This window comes from Lutra lutra, chromosome 2, assembly GCF_902655055.1.
Source record: "Lutra lutra chromosome 2, mLutLut1.2, whole genome shotgun sequence".
In the NCBI taxonomy this organism is placed as follows: domain Eukaryota; kingdom Metazoa; phylum Chordata; class Mammalia; order Carnivora; family Mustelidae; genus Lutra; species Lutra lutra.
This window is the reverse complement of record NC_062279.1, coordinates 194,982,439-195,005,294: the sequence shown is the minus strand read 5'-3', so window position 1 is coordinate 195,005,294 and position 22,856 is coordinate 194,982,439. Positions and strand designations below refer to the sequence as shown.

At 35.7% G+C, this 22,856-nt stretch overlaps 1 long non-coding RNA gene across 2 annotated transcripts; it reads right to left on the bottom strand.

Annotated features, from left to right (window-relative positions):
- Positions 1 to 7,557: 7,557 nt before the first annotated feature.
- LOC125094378 (uncharacterized) lies at positions 7,558 to 17,192 on the bottom strand. 2 transcript variants are annotated; one of them, XR_007125490.1, is made up of 4 exons: positions 17,112 to 17,192; positions 11,694 to 12,045; positions 8,799 to 8,894; positions 7,558 to 8,331 (listed from the first exon to the last, which is right to left on the bottom strand). It is a non-coding gene; the product is annotated as an uncharacterized LOC125094378 (long non-coding RNA). The 2 variants fall into 2 exon arrangements; XR_007125491.1 differs by having other exon boundaries at positions 11,824 to 12,045.
- Positions 17,193 to 22,856: the final 5,664 nt, after the last annotated feature.

Sequence of the window (22,856 nt, the reverse complement as noted above, 5' to 3'; positions counted from 1 at the left end):
ACAGTACTCTCTGTGATACTAAAATGATGCATATGAGCCATTGAATATTTATCCAGAGCCATAGAATGTACAACACTGAGAGCGAACCCTAGTATAAACTATGCACTTTTGGTGATTATGATGTGTCAATATAGGTTCATGAATTATAGCGCATGTAGCATGATATTGGAAGATAATTGATAATGGAGGATATGCATGTGAGGGGGCACTAAATATATGGGAAATCTCCATACCTTCTTCTTAGTTTTGCTAGGAATCTAAAATTTTTCTAAAATATGAAAGTCTTGAAAGAAATGCTGTACTTCTTTTAAAGCCACAATCACTCTCAAAATCTCCTAAGTAACTTTTTGTTTTTTCATGTCATATATCTGGTATTACTTCTTTTTTGTTTGTTTGTTTTGAGATTGTTATTTATTTATTCAACATACAGAGACACAGTGAGAGAGGGAACACAAATAGGGGGAGTGGGAGAGAGAGAAACAGGCTTCCCGCTGAGCAGAGAGGCCTATGTAGGGCTCCATCTCAGGACCCTGGGGTCATGACCTGAGAGAAAGCAGAGGCTTAACAACTGAGCTACCCAGTGCCCTCTGGTATTACTTCCAAGCACACTCAAATGTCCTTTATTAAAATTTTTCAAGTCAGGGCGCCTGGGTGGCTCAGTGGGTTAAGCCGCTGCCTTCGGCTCAGGTCATGATCTCAGGGTCCTGGGATCGAGTTCCGCATCGGGCTCTCTGCTCAGCAGGGAGCCTGCTTCCCTCTCTCTCTCTCTCTCTCTGCCTGCCTCTCCGTCTACTTGTGATCTCTCTCTGTCAAATAAATAAATAAAATCTTTAAAAAAAAAAATTTTTCAAGTCAAAACAAAACTTGGAACCCACCAACTCACATGATATTCAGTAAATGGAATTTAAAAAAAAGCAGTCATGCACTGATTAGATTTACTATTTAAAATTAAATTATTAAAAAAATACTATAGGCCACTCCATGATAATAGGCATTGTATGTTTTCTAAAGTCAGTATGTGGTTCTTGACTTTATGCTATTTATAGAGTATAGTTCTTTTTAATAGTTGCCACTATCGGGAACATACCAGGAAAGATGTCAAATCAGAAGGGACAACATTATTTGCTACCTTTGAAAACTATGCAAAGGAACTGTCACTGTACTTTTTCATTATAAAATTTAGGAGCTAATTCGGTATTTGGTAAGTACTCAGTAACTGCAGAATTAATTTCCTATAGCACTTTTGAGTCTTTTCTGGTTGGCAGGGTTTATAGTGAGGAGGATAAAAATACAGCACTGATTTTTTCATCCTGTTATATTAGAAAAGGTTGAAGTACTTTGCCTTTGTTATATCTCTCTTGTAAAAATGTGTTACACCCTGGATACTGTGAGAGAATAACTTCACGGATGGCAACAAGAGCGTGGGTAGGAAAAGATTATGTTCAAGGTATTGAACATAAGTGATTGGTGGGCAACACATACATTTTTATAGTGAAATATAGTTCTGTGATAGAAAATTCAATGACTCATACGCTGTATTTATTATTGATTTACAGTTGGTTTAAAAGTTAAACATTGGGTGCCTGGGTGGCTCAGTCAGTTAAGCACCTGCCTTCAGCTCAAGTCATGATCCCAAGGCCCTGGGATGGAGTCTCACATTGGGGTCTCTTCTTAGCAGGGAGTCTGCTTCTCCCTCTGACCTTACCCCCTCTTATGCTCTCTCTCTCTCTGAAATAAAATATTTAAAAAATAAATAAATAAAAAATAAATAAAAGTTAAACATCAAATCAAACATTTTGAGGTGTTTTCTCTCAGAAGAATTTTTTGCTATTGCTTTCCTCCAAATTCCCAGAAATCGAAGTCTTTATAAATAGTCCAATTAACTAATTAGTCCAATTAACTAACTAAAATGGCATTCTATCTAAGAAACTAAAGAAAATGGTTGTTAAAAAAACCTTTGTAAACATTTTGTTCAAAGCCTTCCTTCACTTAACCAGTGTTGCACAGACTTCAACACATTGAAGGTTTGTCTTAATTTTACTAAGTTCCTAAAAGTCACGCAATGTGAATGCTACAAATATTCTATATATAAGAACATAGACTAGTCAACAACATTTTAAAAAATATCTTCTATAATTTTTTTTAAATTATTAAGGTAAAGGATTGAGAAAAGAATTCAAGAGAGTTGGTTTCATATTTTTTGATTATAATCTATGAAGAAAATAAAATTTAGGATTTAAAACTCTATTTTGGGGGCATATGTCACAAAAGAAGTTCTCAGCAAATTTACCAAGTCACCGCAACCTCACACTATCATTTCTTATGAATCATATTTTTTGCAAGTAGCATTCATACCATATGCACATGGATTTTCTATATGCAATCCAAATTATTGAATCGCAAGCCAACGTGTGATCATTCCAAACCATAATTTCATACATAAACAGGTTTGCCACAATCCAGAAGTTAATCACACTCAAATGAATACAGTAGCTAACCAACATATTTGTGATAAAACTCCAATCTGTTAGACACACAAAATTATCTGGAATTGGGTTTTGTTGTTGTTAAAACCATATGGTATTTTTTTTTTTTTTCCAAAGGCACATTTGGAAGACCTCTTGCTGTGGTTTTCTTTTGACAATTTTGATTTAAAATTTTTTTCTTTCCAAATATTCATTTGATTGTCCATTCCAAATAAGTCTACCAAAGAGCTCTTGATCAAAATGAATTAAGTTGTTGTCAGATGTTGTTAGTTGACATGCGTAATAACTGTGTTTATGCATATGATATTTGCTAGGTACCATCTATATGTAGAGCATTTGACCAATCATATGTAGATTTAAGAAATGGTTACCTCCAAGAATTCTGTTTAGGAGCTTCCACCAAGATAGACAGATGAGACAGTGATGATTAAGTTAAGTGGAAAGACTACAAATCCACATGTAATTAAGCAATCAGATTCATAATAAAGAAAATAAAGTCAATAGTATTATTATCGTGACTAATAAATTTTGATAAAGAATGCTTGACAAGATGGGGACTGAGTGTGTCTTTTAAAAAATATATTGTTTTAATATAGGTAAAGGGAGGAATGTTAGCAAATTCAATGGATCCCAAATCTGGATAACATATTCTTTTTTGTTAGGAATAGTGAGGAGTAAGAGAGGATGAGAATAATGGTAGGGCTGGAGGAATAGGTTTGGCTTGAGAAAAGCAGGAATTATGCTTTTTCTGCTTAGAATCAGGTGAGATTTTGGAAAACTTTATGAAGGGATTGAAAGTGTCAGGCATTATAGAATAGATGAAATGGAAACAGCAGAAGTTTAAAAATAGAAAATCTTTTTGTTTGCTTGAAAAATTCATCTTGTAGCGGTGTATACACGCATTGGGCAACAATGGGACATGATTATGACACGGTTAAGACAATAAAAGCCTTAAAAGAGAAGAAAACTGGTAGTTTACAAAGAAATATTTGAGGCATAAGGTGCTAAGTATATGAAGTTATTTGTTAAAATAAACAAAAACAAATAGACATAAAAATAAAAATACCTGTGGTGATGTATTGGATACAGTACTTGAATGAAAGTGTGGATAACATATTATCGAGCTGAATGATTAGCAGAATGGCTTGAAAGTAGTGGACTTCAGTTATTTAGTAGAGAAAACGTGTTATGGATGGAGTAAGATGGGGTGAATGCAGAGAGAAAGCTACTTCAGTTGAGGGGATGAGGGATTATTTACCTGATAACTGAATGGAGAGAAAAGCTGTCATGTTAATGAGGCATAATGAGTATTCACTAGTGACAAACATAAACAACCCTGTGCATGACCTCTACTTCCTTTTGACTTGAGTGGACCTACTCTATTAATTCCTTTGAAATACGTAAGATGATTTTTATATATTTATTTACTTATTAAATTATTCCCCCTAAAAGATTTAATGTGGATTGCTTCATCAAATGTACAAATGTATAAAACAAAGTAGATACAAATAAAAAAATGGTTAGCAAATCAAATAATACCGGGAATGGGGCTAATTTGTAAATTTGTACATCATTGTCTCCTAATTATGTGCGGCTGGTTAGCCAATGTGATTATACTCTTCTAGCAAATTCCCAAAAGGAAGAAACAATCTCATAATTCTTTTACTTCTTTCAGTTAGATTTTTTGAGATTAACTCCATCTACAACTTCGGTCTGCTTTTGTACACTTTAAATAGTATTTTGACAATTTTTATCCAATGTGTATAATTAATATTTTTTTAAAAGATTTTATTTATTTATTTGACAGAGAGAGAGAAAGAGTTAGCACAAGCAGGGGCAACTGCAGGCAGAGAGAGAGGCAGAAGCAGGCTCCCACGAAGCAGGGAGCCCAATGAGGGGCTCAATCCCAAAACCCTGAGATCATGACCTGAGATGAAGGCAGACACTTAGTGGACTGAACCACCCAGGTGCCCCCTCCAATATGTATAATTGATATCTGAAAGCATTTAATGTGACCATATCACTCCTCTACCATGGCTAGAAGTCTCTCAGTGTTATCTTTCCCATCATCACCATTACAAGTAGAGCTGTGCTTTCTTTTTTCTTTTTTTTTTTTTTTTTTGACAGATAGAAATCACAAGTAGGCAGAGAGGCAGGCAGAGAGAGGAGGAAGCAGACTCCCCGCGGAGCAGAGAGCCTGATGCGGGGCTCGATCCCAGGACCCTGAGATCATGACCTGAGCCAAAGGCAGAGGCTTTAACCCGCTGAGCCACCCAGGCGTCCCTGTGCTTTCTATTAAATCAGTGTTTTGTTTGTTTATTGTTGCTTTTGTTTTCTGAAAATATATTTTTACAACCATGCATAATTTGGTACCAACTGTTGCTTTGATGTTAATGATATCCAAGTATCTTTCTTTAATTATGACAGCATTTCGTGCATTTTTGTTATTTATGATATATAGTGTCATCTTATTGCCTGTTAGTTTTTTCATGATACATTAGTGAAATATTTCAGGAAATGGGTTCGTGAAAACTGGCAACTTTTCAGTCTTTATTATTCTACTATTTCTATTCAGATTTGTCCACTTTTTAAAGAATCACTTAATGAACGTATAACTTGGAATATTTTCCTCCTTTGCTTTTGCTCTGTTTTCTAATGTCTTTCCAAATTATTTATTCACAGAATTAAGTTGCATTTTTGTTTCAAAGAATGTTTTCAAGAAATGAACTATCTAAAGTGACGCTCCCATCACTTTATTTTCTTCAAAATATTTCAAGTGAACAGATGATGATTTTCAGAGAATTTCAAAATAAATTAATATTTATTTCCAAATTGCAATGTTTTCAAAATAATATCACTGATACAAATTTTTCTGCTTATTTTTTGACTAATTTTAAAATAGAAACCTTGTATTTCAGCCAATTCTTTCCTACCAAAATTATCTCTTTGGGAAGTACGCAGTTCTTCATGAGTCACAAAAAGTTAAATCTGTCATATATCCAAGTATCAAAATTATGAGGTAAATTGAATTTTAGTATTTGAAGGTTGGTATGATGTGGCATTTTCTATATGTGATTTTAAAGTATGTGCAGATTTATAGTATAGTAAAAGTTCATAATAAAAATTCAACTATTTTTGACAAACAGTAAGATACTTTGGTTTAAATATTTCTATTGAGGGGCGCCTGGGTGGCTCAGTGGGTTAAGCCGCTGCCTTCGGCTCAGGTCATGATCCCAGGTCCTGGGTTCGAGCCCCACATCGGGCTTTCCGCTCAGCGGGGAGCCTGCTTCCTCCTCTCTCTCTGCTTGCCTCTCTGCCTACTTGTGATTTCTCACTGTCAAATAAATAAATAAAATCTTTAAAAAATATATATTTCTATTGATTCACGTCCATGAGGAAAATGAAAACCATACATATATTTCAACAGAAGATATTTAATATATGGGTTAAATCTTCTGCCTCGACTCAGGTCATGGTCAGGGTCCTGGGATGACCCCTGCATTGGGCTCTCTGCTCAGCGGGGAGCCTGCTTCCCCCTCTTTCTCTGCCTGACCCTCTGCCTACTTGTGATCTCTATCTGTCAAATAAATACATAAAATCTTTAAAAAAAAGAAGGTATTTAATATAGAGAGTTTGTTAAAAATCTGATGGAAGCCTACATGAGCAGAAAAACAAAACAGAAATAACCCAGAAATAATACCTACTGAAAAACAGGTCTGGGAGAACAACAAAAACAACAAAAAGAATTTACAACACCACTACCAATAAAAAGAATTTATATTGTCAGATCCTAGAATCCCTGAGAAAGGGAACCACTGACCTGGAACTTAGATCCTGGAGAAGGAAATGTAATTTGTCTATGGCTGGTCCCACTAAGGAAGAATGATGAGACTCATTCTAAGTGTCAAAAGAAGCTTGGGGAGAACTGCCTACATGGGTTGGAGAAAACAGCTACTATTAAGCAATGATATCTAGGACATCAAACAGAGAAGGACGTCCTTCTTCCCTCCTCCTGCATCCCAGTCTCCTTCTATGCCTTCTATTTGGAGCTCAGAGAACATTAATAAATAATCAATACACTGTTTCGGTTACTCAGCATTGGAATATATCATTCTACAACTGTGTTGAACTGACATGACAAGTATAAACAATATGCCTCTGCTAACAAAATAACAATCTTCATATAAATTAAGTCTCTCTCACCTTCTCCACAAGAAGGTAGATGCAGGGACGCCTGGGTGGCTCAGTTGGTTGGACGACTGCTTTTGGCTCAGGTCATGATCCCGGGGTCCCAGGATCGAGTCCCACATCAGGCTTCTAGCTCCATGGGGAGTCTGCTTCTCCCTCTGACCTTCTCCTCGCTCGTGCTCTCTCTCACTGTCTCTCTCTCAAATAAATAAATAAAATCTTAAAAAAAAAAAAAAGAAGGTAGATGCAAATTCCCTGTAGTTATGGTATCCCTATCTTAGCCTCTGTCACAGTATGCATGTTTTCTCTCTTCTTGTTTAGTTACAATCGCACCTAAATATTGTGCACCCATAAAGGCAGTATTTTTTTAAAAGATTTTATTAATTAATTTATCTAACAGAGAGGGAAAGAGCACAAGTAGGAGGAGCAATAGGAAGAGGGAGAGGGAGAAACAGGCTCCTTGGTGAGCAGGGAGCCTGATGCGGGGTTCGATCCCTGGATCCTGGGATTATGACCCGAGATAAAGGCAGACACTTAACCGACTGAGCCACCCAATCACTACCCCCTTTTTAAAAAAATATTTTCCCAAAGGCAGCATTGTAAAATTAAGCAACAATCTTTTCATAAACTAGTAAGGGAAATGGTAGAAGGAAAGAAAAAGTATTATCATTAAGAAACAAAAGATCAATAATTGGCCCAACATTATTTTTAGATAAATACAATTTGAAATATAGCCATAAAAGATCATGAGTGAAACACTGAATGAATGATTAAAGGTAAGAAAGTTGTAGTTCCAAAGTAAGAACTTGTGTCTTATTTTTGAGAATATTTTCTAATTAGTTTTTAATTTGATGAAAACTTTGCACTATTGTAAAGTAACACATTTTCCTATCTGAAATCCATGCTGTTATTGTTTTATTATTTCTTATTAGCCTGTATTTACCATTGCAGAAAGTTGGAGGAGATACATGTAATCTCCCACCCATCCATAAACATGCTATGTTTTTGATGAATAACACCACGTTTTTCTATCTCAGTATTAAACTCTTGGAAGTAGCCACAAAGATGTTCTTTTTTACATCTGCCACTTAATTTACCATAAAAATGTTTCCCTGTTTCCTGTTATTTTTATTTAATATTCTATATAAACTAGCAATGACTGCTATATGTCATAGCCTCCAATAATACATTTAGGAAATTTTCATATATACTCAGCAACATGAATATAATAATGATATAACAGAATACTAAAGATCAAAATATGTAGACTAAAATCACAATAATGTCTCTGTTTTAATTGTATGGACTTCTACGTAATATAATGATATGAGAAGTTACTTACTTAAGCTACTAATGGTGACTTATGCTGCATAGTCATACAAATTTATCTTACTGGTATGGTCCTTTCAGTTTTCTTCCCTCAACAGATAAATAGAAAAAAAAAATTCACACTTTTGAACTCAGTTTAATTTCAAACCACACAACCATGAACTCTTCAATCCCAGGAAGTGATGATCACAGAGGGAGCTCATCCTTTCATCACAGAGTTGAAGAATTATTTTGCTTTGTGCAGTTCTACTGGATACATTGTGACAGATCTTCAATTTCCATTTATTTTCTAATCAGAAAGAGTCATTTCCTTGGCACTGGCATTGGTCTGAGTAGTTCCAGAGGAAAAAACAGAATCAGCAGGGGCAAAGTGTATGATATTTGAAATTTCATTCTTTATTTTATTGAAAAATTAAAATTAAAGTTTATTTATTTATCTATTAGCAGATTCAAAGCCATCTATATATACATATAAAAGTTCAGTGGCTACTATAAGGATGTTTGTGGGCTTTGAAGCTTTTTAGTTGCTGCTAGCTATATTCATGAGCAAGACTGTCAGTGTGCTGTTATACACTGAGTGAGAAAGGAAAGGAGAATAAATAAAAATTCTAAGTAGAAATAAAAAAGTGGATAGAAAGTAAAAAAAATATATATATAAGAAGTAAAGAAAAACTTTTATCTAGTGAAAAGTAACTTATTTTAAATTCAGGATGTCAGGAAGAGTTCATGTTTGAGATTATTCCACGTCTCAGAATATTTTATCTTTTTTTTTTCCCCATATTGTGAGACTTTCACCTGGAAGAATATTGGCATTGGTAACCACTCTTATTCATGTTTATCTTCCCCCTTTCATCTTTCCTTGTGATGACAATAACACTGGTTGTGTTGTTACTAAGTATATGCAAAGCAAATTTATAGGATTATTTCACATAAGTGTCACAATACTAAGAGATAATTACTATTATAAAATTCATTTTTTTATTAATTTATTTACTTGAGAGAGAGGGAGAGCAGGGAAGGGGCAGAGGGAGAGAGAGAGAGAGAATCCTCAAGTAGACTCCCCACTGAGTGGGCAGCCTGATGCAGGGCTCGAACTCAGGACACTGAGACCATGACCTGAGCTGAAACCAAGAGTTGGTCACTCAACTGACTGAGCCACCGAGTTGTCCGATAAATTTCATTTTAGATATCTGAGGATTAATGATGTGAACTAACTAATCCAACATTAGATATGTCTTTAGTCCCAAATGTGCCTGTGAGTCAGAAAAATATGTTCCCTCTAAGCTGCCACAGCCCTTTCCGTAAGCTGTGGGTTAATAAGTAGAGCTTGGGCTCGCTGTTACTTGATTCCTTGACTGGAGACACTGGTACAGGGGATACACTGAACAACTCTGTATGGCAGGTATCCCAGCCAACAACTTGTTATTGGGAGAACTGAAATTCAATGACTCCAAAGCTTGTGTTTGTTACTACTCCATTCTTCAGATTGTTAACCAACTCTAGCCCATACTTCAAATCTCAGATGAGTTGTCTCCCTTCCTCCAGTATCTTTTCCCAAGTGAGCCCTTCTGAATTGGATATCTCTCCCATGAGCTTCCAACATCCTTTATAGATATTTCTGACATAAATTGTCAGGGTGACTATGACTATGAACACATATATTCTTCTCAGTTTCTGTGAACATTTCTATTGTCTCAAAACCCAGCACAGAGACGGTCACATTTTAAACTTTTTATACATATGGGGTGCCTGGGTGGCTCAGTGGGTTAAAGCCTCTGCCTTCGGCTCAGGTCATGATCCCAGATTCCTGGGATCAAGCCCCACATCAGGCTTTCTGCTCCGCGGGGAGCCTGCTTCCTCCTCTCTCTCTGCCTGCCTCTCTGCCTACTTGTTTTCTCTGTCAAATAAATAAATAAAATCTTTAAAAAAATAAACTTTTGATAAATATATGTTGCGTGAAAGGAGTTGCAACACTCCCTTGGAAATCTGCAAATGTATGTCAGGAGCTCCCAGAGCCAGGATATGAATCTGAGTCTGAACGTGTCAAATAACATTAAAAAATAGAGCCATACAAAAGGACAATTCCTTGTACCAGTCTATCCCAATTGAATGTATGATGGAGAACTGACAAAAGCTTGACAAGCCTGTGAAGCAGAATCAGAGGCCTTAAGTTCCCTCTTCTCTCTCACTGTCCCCTCTTTAAATCTTTCTTATGCTCCATTTCAACTTGTTTGTGTTTTACATTTCACTGAAACCAGGGGATATATTTTTATATAAATGAGGCTCAAGTACATATTGACTTTAATATATAAAAACTTTAGACTGTAAACAACCCAAAATACCCTCAAGCCTGCACCTATTTTGCTCTTTCCTATGACATTTAAAAGAAAGATAAGAAAATGGAGAGTCATTTTTTTGAAGTCACTGCTCAGTTGACATTTCTAAATAGCACAGGATTATAACAATATTAGATATAACTTGACTAATCATCTTACATTTGACCTCAGTTTGTGAGCATATTACTAATCACTTATGATCAAATACTACCACTTTATCAGTTTTAAAATACCACTCAATAATAACATTTCCATGAGAAATTAAATGTTCTATACCCATGTTTACTTATGCTTACTTATGCTATGTAAATATATATATGTATATATACATACATTTTGGGGCCCATTATTTCAGAAGTCAAGCTATTATACTTTAAGTGGCTAACATAAATGGAAATATGGGTAAGGATATGTTTTGTTTGGAGCATTTCAATATGTTTGATTCTCATTCTGTGTGTGTATTAACCAAAAGGTTAAAAAAAATCCACCAAAATTTCCGTATCTCATGGGTATTCTACCCTTGAAAATATTTGGTGGATGTGCTTCCCACATAATTAGAAAGGGATCTCAAGTCTTGGTGGAATTACACATAGAGTGGGGGCTTTAACCAACACAGAGAAATGTGTGCTATATCCTAATTTTTTTTTTAAAGATTTTATTTATTTGACAGAGAGAGAGAGGGAGCTCACAAGTAGGCAGAGAGGCAGGCAGAGAAGAGAGGGGGAAGCAGGCTCCCCGATGAGCAGAGAGCCCAATGCGGGGCTCGATCCCAGGACCCTGAGATCACGACCCGAGCCAAAGGCAGAGGCTCAGCTCACTTAGCCACCCAGGAGCCCCTATATCCTAATTTTTAAGTCTTTACCTTTTAACTGACTTCTTCCCAGCAACGTACAGGTAAATGGTATATATATATATTTTTGCAATGAGTAAACTCTTTGTGCACCTCTACAACTGCAAAAAAATATGAATAACAATTACCCAATAATTAGCAAAAATCAAACTAATAGCATAAAAACTGATAGCACAGTACACAAATTTATATAACTCTTACACTGGCATTATGCTTACCACACACTAAGCATTATTTAGATGCCTTTTACACTTTAATTCTCATATCAACCCTATAAAGTAAATTCAATTATTACCCCTATTTTGCACATGAGAAGACTGAGCCACAAAGAGGTATGACTTGCCTAAGGTCACACAATAAGCAGTTGTCTGGATTCACACCCAGGCAGTCTGGCTGCAGAATCTGTGGCCTTGTATTCTCTTCTACCTGTCTGGCTTTGTACCAAAACAAGGTAATACAAATAGAAGAGGAATATTTAGAAGTACCCAGGAGGATGTTACATACCCATCTGAACAATTTCATCAGCGCAGGAACAAAATGGTAAGGATTGCTGAATATATGTAGCCAATTTCTTGTGGCTGAAGCCAGTTCAAGCGTGTGATGTCCATGCAGTGGGCTGCGGTTGCAGACTAACCTGGAAGGTGCAGTGAACTGGTTGGCCAGGTTTGCCAGGTGTTCTGTTTACGTGGCATAAGGAGCTGCTCTCATGAGGAGAGGGAGCGCCTGCCTTTAGTGGAGTAGTTTCCAGCACAGAACTGGAGCCAGCATGCATGGGTTTGAAGCCTGACTCTTCCTTTTTTTGGTTGTTTTTTGTGTGACCTTGAGCAAGTAATGGAATCTTTCTCAGTGTCCTCATCTGTGAAAAGAGGTTAGAAAAGTACTCGGTTTTTAGAATTGTAATAATCAAATGGGTGAATGCTAATCAAGTATTTAGAACCACGCTTGGCTCAAATCAAGTGCTTTATAAACATTTTTAAGTAAAGATGAATCTAGTGGGATCAACCTTGACTCATAGAAGAGTATCGTGCTTGGAAGAAGAAATGATTGTAGTGCCATGTGGTTTGCTGTTGGTGTTAATGTAGAGCATGAAATCAGCCCTAATACCTGGCTTGCTATAATGTAACACAGGCTCCTGGGGGTGAGGGAAGGTTTGGGGAAGGGTATAGGCCTTTGGATGCCTGACCATTCTGCAGTGCGAATGTCCTGGAAGCTTTCTCAGCCCAGGCAGCCACCTGTGATCTAAGAGGTGCATGCTTTGTCTATAGGCTGTGTTTAGGTGACCTCCTAGAGCAAAGGGTCTTTGTCTCTGCACGTTGACCTCCTGGTGTTCTCCTTTCTTGCATGGCAAAGTCTGGAGCAATCTTTACCTGTCAGCACAGGCTTTGTGGGCCATTTAATTCTCATATCAATCCTATAAAGTTGATCACTCAAATCCTTCTCCACCTGCTTCATGAACTCCTATGCCGTTACTGGAGAAAATGTTATGTGCCATTTAAACCCACCAAAACACTGGTAGAATTGGGGTGAGGGGTGAAGGTAACTTTATAAAGTATAAAAGGAAAGATAGATGGGTGCCTGGGTGGCTCAGTGGGTTAAAGCCTCTGCCTTCAGCTCAGGTCATGATTTTAGGGTCCTGGGATCGAGCCCCGAATCGGGCTCTCTGCTCAGTGGGGAGCCTGCTTCCTCCTCTCTCTCTGCCTGCCTCTCTGCCTACTTGTGATCTTTCTCTGTGTGTCAAATAAATAAATAAAATCTTAAAAAAAAAAAAAAGGAAAAATAGATAATCATGGCTTCTGGCCTCAACATACCATGTGTGTCTCTTGCATGCTGAGGCGTAGACTACTGGGGAAGGGCATGGGTGGAACTGAGGAAAGTGTTGGTGCCCTGAGAGCCAGGGCTGTGTAATAGAGCTGTGGCAGCCCCATCACCCCGCCAGCAACAGCGCATGTTTAAAACAAGGCTCTCCTCCGACCATGGGGGCGGTCAGCATCTCAGTGGAAGCAGTAGGATTGCAGCCTGAGGACCACTTGGGAGAGGTTGGGATCCTCATGCTTTTTGTAAGAGATCTAGTGGAGAAACCCCAACATTCTTCAGCACCAATTCTATTGTATACACTCAGGAAGGTGCTAAGTAAATATTGATTAAAAGCAGGGTTCCTCCCTTATGTAGCTTTCAGCCGCATGGGTATGTGGGTATCGGGTTATGCAGTATTTTCATCTAAGATAATCGTCACCACACTCCTTCCCATGAGGTGTGTGTAAGCAGCAATCATATCCTTGTTTAAGTTTCTTATTAAAAACTAATTTCAAACTTAATTTGAGGGTTGTCACCCAAGTACTGGATGATGATATATCGAAGACCTAGTTTTGTAATTTGCTTTTTCTGATTTTCTAGAATTTAGTTCAGTGTATTCCCTGAACTTTAAGCAGGAAAACATTTGAAGAGAGTTGTGTAGGGGAAAGGGAGGGGAGAAAATTTCTAAGCTCAAAGAGATGAAAAAAGGAAGTGAAAAAGAGATAATAAAATGGATGAATGTGAGCTTTATTCCAAAGATTTTAGAAGGTGAAAACAAATGGTTCATGAAAACTCAGCTCCAGAAAATAATCACTGGGTGTTATTTGAAAAGTATACCCTTTGGTCCCCGGATCTTTGGAGTAAAAGCTACTACGCTGTGATAAATATTCTTTATGTGTCCTTATTTATGGGTAAGTGTTCATTATGTGTGTGCTCTCTTAACACTTTTTCTCATATATTAAGTTTGATGGTTTGATGACACTCATAGTCTCAACTAAAATGATAGTGGATCTTTTCTAGGTTTGGAAGAATTCCTCGTCTTCCTATTTCTCGGTATTTTAAGGACCTGTGTGGCTGATGTATTAGTATTCATTCATCATTTTGAATACATTTCCCTTGATATTTTTTTCCTGATGACCAAAGAATTTGAAAAGCAAAGAACATTTGATGAAAAAAATGAAACAAAACAGAAACATCATCCATGATTCCACCATTCCCAGGCAAAAGATATTTTCTATTTTGATATTTTCCTCCTGTTTATTGGTTTTTGGATGACAAACAATAGTACAGGTCTCTCATTTAAAAACAAATAAAATATGATGAAGACAATTGGAATTCAGGTACTAGGATTCGAGGCCAAAAGGCTGGCAGTGATAGCTGCAAATCTGAATCCTGGGTCATAAATGTAACAGAGAAATACATTAAGCAAACTGAAAACATTGAGCAATCAGAGGGCTGCCAGGTCAGGATGGTTGGGGGCTGGTGGTTTGAAAGCTACTCCTCCTGCTAGTTTATCATCTACACTTCAGTGATCTTTATGGAAATGACCAATAATCCAGCCTGGTACAAATAAGTCCACTGAGGTAGTTCTTAATACCCATTCTTATCAAATTGAATCACCATGGAACTAATCTTCTGCAAATTATTTCAGAGAGTTGACATTTTATGTGCACATTAAAGCTTCCTGGAAAGGGCCCATCAATCTGGATAGGGGCACAACTGATTGCTGTCAGGTTTCAACTTGGTATTTATTAAGCAAAGTCTGTGTATATCCTTTAGCACGGAGCGAAACGTGGCCATCCTTAACTGACTGAAGGTAGAAGCAGTAGGAGAAAAGAGAGCAGCTGGGAAAGGAGAGAAAATACAATTGTGTTTCAAAGAACAAATAAGTATATTTAATAATAGTTTCCCAGCATTTTAACTTCAGATACGTGTGTCAACATGGTTTAAAGGATCCATCTGTCAGTAGTGACTGATTTGCTTTGTAACTACTTACTTCAATTAATTACAACTTCTAAAAGCCAGTGGAAGAAATGATTACTGTGTGAACACTAGTACAGAAGCAGAAGTTCTCTAGGTATGTCTGAACATGTAATGAACAATAAATTTATCTAACACCTTTTTTTTTAAGATTTTATTTATTCATTTTACAGACAGAGATCACAAGTAGGCAGAGAGGCAGGCAGAGAGAGAGAGGAGGAAGCAGGCTCCCTGCTGAGCAGAGAGCCCGACGTGGGGCTCGATCCCAGGACCCCGGGACCATGACCCGAGCCGAAGGCAGAGGCTTTAACCCACTGAGCCACCCAGGCGCCCCTATCTAACACCTTTTTTGAGATTTAAATAAAAAACACATTTTTGATGATGTACCATGTCAGAGGTATTATCTTAGGCACTGTGATGAAACAAGAAGATGTATAAGACACAGGAAATTCATTCAGTACTGGAAATTCACAGAAGATAATAAGGTAAAAGGCAGAGTTTATGGGATGGCATACTGGGTGTCAAAACAGAGGTAGAGACACTTTTTAGCATATTATTATTATATACAATAAGATCAACTTATGTCTTATATAGTTTATTTACTTATAGCTTTATAAATTAAAGATACTATCCCATGCATTTCCTTTCTCTTTCCCTTTCTGAATCTTCAAAACAATTCTGAGATATAAGTGAGTTACTACTATTACAACTGTTATTCAGGAAGATACTGAGGTTCACAAAAATGCATACCTCTAGTTTTGTGAAACGTAGCTTTGACTCATTGCATTATAACTTCTGGGCCAAAATTCTTACCACCATCCTATGTTGTTGCCCACGTAATATCATGTGCCTGGAATACTGGAGAATTATCAATTTTAAATAGTAAATGTATTCAAAGAACTCTTTACTAGCTGATGAGATGAAATTTTTTTTCTCATTTTACATCACATTTCATATTATATAGTAAATGTAGTAATTTCCTGAACCTAATGTTTATATCAATATATCCAAACTAACACTGCGTACATGTAGTATTCATCCGTACTTCTCTCCCATTTCAGGATTACTAAGCTAACTATGATCTCCATATCATTAAATTCTAAAGATATTTTCATTCACACTTCAGACAACACTGACTACATTCACCAATTCCCTTCCTTTCTGCAATACTCTCTTTTCCTGGATTTTCCTACCTCTTAGATCACATGGGTCTCACTTGTCTTTTCTTCTCAAATGCCTGGGTTCCTCAAGTGAGTTCTATACAGTTCCCCCCTATACTTCCTCTCCTGGGAAACTCATCATTACTCACAGCTTTAAGTATCAACTATGTACAGATAACTTTCAAATTTAAATCTCCATCAAGGCTCACCTCTCTACACCATACGTATATATTTGTTTAATTCTCTGATAGTTCCTCTTGGACATTTGAGGGATGCTTCAACTCAATACTTCTAAAATTAAATTCATCAACTTCCCCCTTTTCTTCCCAATCATGCTGGCCCAGAGTTCTATATTTCAGACAATAGCAAAACCATTTAACTAACTGTAAAAATGAGAAGCCTAGAAGTCATCCCTCACCATTCTCCTATGCCCCTCATTCAATCCATCACTAAATCTCTCTCTCTCCTTCTCTCTTTTTTTTTTGTTTTTACTAAATATGCTTTAAATCTTTTACTATCTCTCTACATCTATCATAACCACATAGTTCGTACCTGAACTGCTGCAAAGATTTTCTAACTTCCAAAATTTTGACTTGTCCCACCATCTTCCCCTACTATGTCCTCTAGAATGAACTAGAGGTATCTTTTTTAGAATTAAATTACAATTATATGATTATTGGTGAAACTTGCCTTCCTGATTAAAACCTTCAATGACTTTCTTAGGACAGAAAACAAAAATCCTTAATATTACCATGCAAGCCATGTCATGGTCGGTCTCTCACTTACCTTTCTGTCCTCCTTTCCATCACTGTCTTCAGCTCCCATTTCAGTCACAGTGGACTTCCTTCTTTTTCTCCTATGCACCATGATACTTCCTACTACAGAGCAGAGCAGAGCAGAGCAGAGCAGAGGCATTCTCCTCCCTCATCAATTGCTCCTCGTTTTCTTTGTCTGATTCTTCCTAGTCATCCTTGCGATCTCAACTTACTTGTCAGTTCTTTAAGGAAGACATCACCAAATTCTGTAGCCTTATGGTTTTGTAAAGCCTTGTACCTTTCAATTGCAGTGTACTTTCTTTATCAGCATCTTGCTCACATTTTATCAGTAATGCCTAGTATAGTTCTTAGACAATAATAGGTATCCGGTAGTGCTGTTGTTGTTGTTGTTGTTGTTTTTGAATGAATGAATGTATGGATAATACATGCATTCACATATGACCAAATCTAGTGTCCTAACCAATGTATCTATAGTCTCCATTCTATAAAATTAATTTATATGTTTGTGCCATATATGTTTTATATTTATATGTTTGATTTAGGCTCTGATTTGGTAGAGTTTAGGCCTAAAGTTATTATTATTATTATTTTTTGTATTGTATTTACTATCCCCTGGTAAGCCTTTTTTCTAGGTTCTGATATTTTTGCCTTTGACTGGAAATCATTAGTATCAACTGATGGTGGAAAAAATGTACATTTTTCTTGTGTAAGATTAGTTTCACTGAAACTCAACAATTTTGGTTTTTCATTTAACCAGGTTATTTAGAAAATGGAAATGATTAGGAAAGAAGTTTCATAAAGGAAAAATAAAACAAAAAACAAACCTGACTTTTTCCCTGATATAATATGGTACACAACCATAATATTGTCATATTAATATTAATTGCCATATGAATTTTTTATAACTGTGTAGGGACAAAATTAAGACCATCATGATATTTAACATAAATAATTATTTCAGAGTCTTTGATTAACTCTGTTTCTAAGAAAGCAATTTCGAATAAAAGGGTGAATGACAGCAGTCGAGCACATATGATAAAAACAGATAGATACAAACAGATAAAGATACAGATGTATAGTCTAAAAGATATTTGAGAAAATAGAAAGCATATTACATTTCAGAAATTTGTTGTATCCAAATATTTAACCACTCTATTACCTTATCTTTAAATCCAAAAGTTATGTGCTTGCTTAAAAAAAAAATGAATAACTGATTTTAGGAGTAGTAGATCCATTATTTGTACTTGGTGATTTTTTTTTTTTAATAGTCAAATACACATCTTTACAACTGCATTCATTGTTTCATATGTTTTGTCACTGTTTTGCATTTGGAAATATTTTATATATTCTTGTTTTACTTATGATACTGATTTCAAGTATCCAAAAATGCCCCACACGTGATCATTTTGACAGAAAATAAATACTTGCCTTTTCTTTTATTAAAAAAATAGCCAAGAACCTATAAAGGATTTAACAGAAGTTGCATCTAACTAAACAAATGCCTTATAACCAGGCAAATAAGCTTTGTTTGAGAAACTGCCTTTCCTGAATTCACAAATATACTCCATTTTAAGCCATTTTACCTGTCCAAATATTTCATTAAATCTCCAAACATGTCTCAAACTTTTTATGGAATTCCCCCATGCTACCTTCAAAATGGATTTAGCTATTCTGGCAAAGTAATTCCCAAACAAATGGATGTTTTTGCTTGCATTTGTTTCAAGGACAGCTGAAAAAGGATGGCCTCCATAAAGCCATCTGGGAAGAGTACAAGTAAGAATATTTGACTTTACAGAAAACACCTTAGCTTAATACCTTTTCCGGAGAATCCTTATGCCAAGCTCATTAACAAAGACGACATTGCCAAGGTATTTTGGAACTTTGGTAGTTTAGACAATTTACAATCTCCAGCCCAATTTCTTTATTATATATTTTTTTAAAAATGTATCACTGAAAAAATATATTTAACTTTCTCTAATTTATTAGGATAATTAAGAAGAAACAATACAACAGTAAAAGCTGAAAAAAAGTTTATCTTTTTTGCATTAATAACTACTATACACAAATAAAAGCTTGCAGTAAAATGATTGAGTGTAACACAAGTAATGAGCACATTAAGTCTAAATTTTAGTCTTGGATGCTGTTATTCTAATTTCATTAGAGTCAATTTTAATCTAAGCCCCATGCATCTTAAAAGGAATTTGGTTGAGACATTATGTTCTGCTTGTTTAGATTTTAATAAAGGAAAATATTTTTCTAATTATAAATTATTTCAGCACATTTCTAAACAATTAATGTTTAACATGATTGTGGCTCCCATGAATTACTATATTCATTGATAATAAAAAGAATATAAACTTGACTGTTGGCATTATTTTCATATACTCCTGAGAACATGAGCTAACAGGAAAAAGGACCAATGCTATGGGTGTATGAAGCAACTATTTAAATCAATAAGAAATATGTTATCAATCTTACTCCTTAGAAGTTGTCCACACATCCTTTACATGGAATGTAATATCCCTATTTCTGCTTCCAGCCTATAAGTATGATAGACCAGTGAAAAACTTGCTTTCTAATCATACTTATACAGAAAATTAAAAAAACATACGTGAAATATTTATTTATTTTTTGTATTGCCAAAAAAAAAGTTTTTAGGTTTTAAATTTCATTCAAGTTAGTTAACATGCAGTGCTATATTAGTATCAGGTATACAATATAATAATTTAACATTTTCATATATCCCATGTTCATCACAACAAATGTACTCCTTAATCCCCATCACCTGGTTAACCCATCCCCCACCATTGTTCCCTCTAGTAACCCTCAGTTTGGTCTCTGTGGTTAAGAATCTGTTTCTTGGTTTGTTTCTCTCTCTTTTTTCCCATATGCTCATTTGTTTTGTTTCTTAAATTCCACGTATGAGTGAAATCATATGGTATTTCTCTTCCTCTGACTGACTCACTTCACTCAGCGTAAGGTTCTAGTTCCAGCCACACTTTTTTTTTTTTTTTTAATTTATTTGACAGAAACAGCGAGAGAAGAAACACAAGAAGTAGGAGTGGGAGAGGGGGAAGCAGGCTTCCCGCTGAGCAGGGAGCCAGATGCGGGGGTTGATCATAGGACCCTGGTATCATGACTTGAGCCAAACACAGATGCTTAATGACTGAGCCATCCAGGCACCCCGATCCATATCTTTATAAATGGCAAGATTTCATTCTTTTTATGGCTGAATAATGTTCCATTATATAAAAATAAATACACACGCATATGTATGTGTATGTCTGTGTGTGTGTGTGTGTGTGTGTATCTCCCACACCTTTATCCATTCATCAGTTGATGGACATTTGGGCTGTTTTGATAGCTTAGCTATTGTACATAATGCTGCTATCAACATTCCCTTAGAAATAGTATTTTTGTTTTTGTGTAAATAACTAGTAGCTCAATTTCTGGATTAAAGAATAGTTCTATTTTTAATTTTTTGAGGAACCTGCATACTATTCTCCAGATCAGCTGCACCAGTTTGCATTCCTACCAATAGTGCAAGAGGGTTCCCCTTTCTCCACATCCTTACCAAAACCTGTTATTTCTTGTGTGTTGATTTTAGTGGTTCTGATGGGTGTGAGGTGATATCTCATTGTGTTTTTTATTTGTATTTCCCTGATGCTGAGTGATGTTGAACATCTTTCATGTGTCTGTTGGCCATCTGTATGTCTTCTTTTGAAACATGTCTTTTCATGTCCTCTGCCCATTTTTGATTGGATTATTAGGTTTTTGGAATGTTGAGTGTAGAAGTTCCTAATGTGTATAAGTGTGTAAGTTCCTAATGTATTTTGAATAATAACGCTTTATCAGATATGTCATTTGCATATCTTCTCCCATTCCACAGGTTGCCAATCAGTTTTGCTGATTGTTTCCTTTGCTATGCAGAAGATTTTTATTTTGATGAAGTCCCAATAGTTTATTTTTACTCTTCACTTAAACTATTCCAAAAAGTAGAAGAAGGAAAACTTCCAAGTTCACTTTATGAAGTAACCTTACCTTGATACCAAAATCAGATATAGAATCCGCTAGAAAAGAGAATTACAGACCAATATCCCCAGTGAACATGGATGCGAAAATTCTCAATGAAATACCAGCAAACCAAATCCAACAATACATTAAAAGAACCATTCGCCAGGATCAAGTGGGATTTATTCGTGGTTTGCAAGTGTCGTTCAACATTCACAAATCAGCTAACATGATACATTACATATGTAATCTGAATTCTAGAAAACACTGATGAAAGAAATTGAAAAGGACACAAAGAAAAGGAAAGACATTCCATGCTCATGGATTGGAAGAGCAAATATTGTTAAAATGTTTATATTACCTAAATCAATGTAATCCCTATTAAAGCAATCCCTATTAAATACCAACAATATTTTTCACAGATCTAGAACAAACAATCCTAAAATTTGTATGGAAGAACAAAAGACCATGAATAGCTGAAGCAACCTTGAGACAGAAAAACAAAGCTGGGGGAACCACAGTTCTGGACTTCAAGTTATATTACAAAGCTCTGGTGTTTCAAACAGTATGGTACTAGTACAAAAATAGACATAAAGCAATGGGACAGAGAGAAGACCCCAAAATGAATCAATTGATGGTCAATTAATCTTCAATAAAGCAGGAATGAATATCCAATGGGAAAAGCATAGTCTCCTCAACAAATGGTTTTGGGAAAACTTGACAGGAACATACAAAAGAATGAAACTGGACATCTTTATTATACCATACAAAAAAATAAATTCAGAATGGATTGAAAGACCTAAATGTGAGAACTGACACCATAAAAATCCTAAAGGAGAACATAAGCAGTAACTTCTTTGACATTAGCCATTGCGACTTCTTTCTAGATATGTCTCCTAAGGCAATGGAAACACACGTGTGATTTTAAATATTAAATGATATTTTGTCTGTATTGTTGATGTTTCTATCTTGTATTTGACCTTTGTTTGAAATTGAAATTTGCTAATGAATTTTCTTATGTGTGTACTTGCATTTGCCTCTGTGTATATACACTGTTTACTTTAGTTTTCAGTTGACCCTTATTTTAGTGCATATGTATTAATATAATTTTAGATTTATTTTATATTTACACAATTTTAATATTTTATAAAATAATGAAACATGTAGAATTATATAATATAATATATTTTTTATTAATCAAAGCTGTTTACTAGCCAAAACACAGTTATTTATTTATTATAAAAAGATTTTATTTCTTTGAGAGAAAGAGAGAGAGCAAGCATGAGCAGGAGGGGCAGGGAAGGGGCAGAGGGAGAGGGAGAAAAGCAGGCTCCCCATTGAGTGTGGAGCCCTACACAGGGCTTGATCCCAGGACTCAGAGATCATGACCTGAGCAAAAGGCAGATGCTTAACCAACCAAGCCATACAGGCACCCCCCAAACATTGTTATTTATGTGCATGATTTCATTTAACCCAATAAACTAATTCACAGGGTAAAATTTTACAATCAAAAGTGGAAGTTCTGAGAGGTTTTTTGTTTGTTTGTTTGTTTGTTTTTTCCATTTTCTTTCCCCTACATCTAAACAATAAGTGTTGAAGATGGAATTCAAGCACAAGGCATTATACCTAAGTAAATTAATTAAACTTCATGAAAAAATTCCATTTCCTATTATACCTTAAAATAGCTAAGAATGCAATAGTAAGAGAGTATCAAGTTGACTGGGAATCTTCACCAGTGTATGACATGGAAAAAGATTTATTTCAAAACAAAACAAAACAAACAAAAGATTTATTTCAATATTTTCTTGATTTCTACCTCCTCTAAGAGAGGTGTTACACACACACAGAGATATACAGTTTTCATATTCAAATTAGATTTGGAAAATCCCAATACATCTTTAAGATTCACAATGCAAATAAGCATTTTAAAAGATTGTTAGGAGATA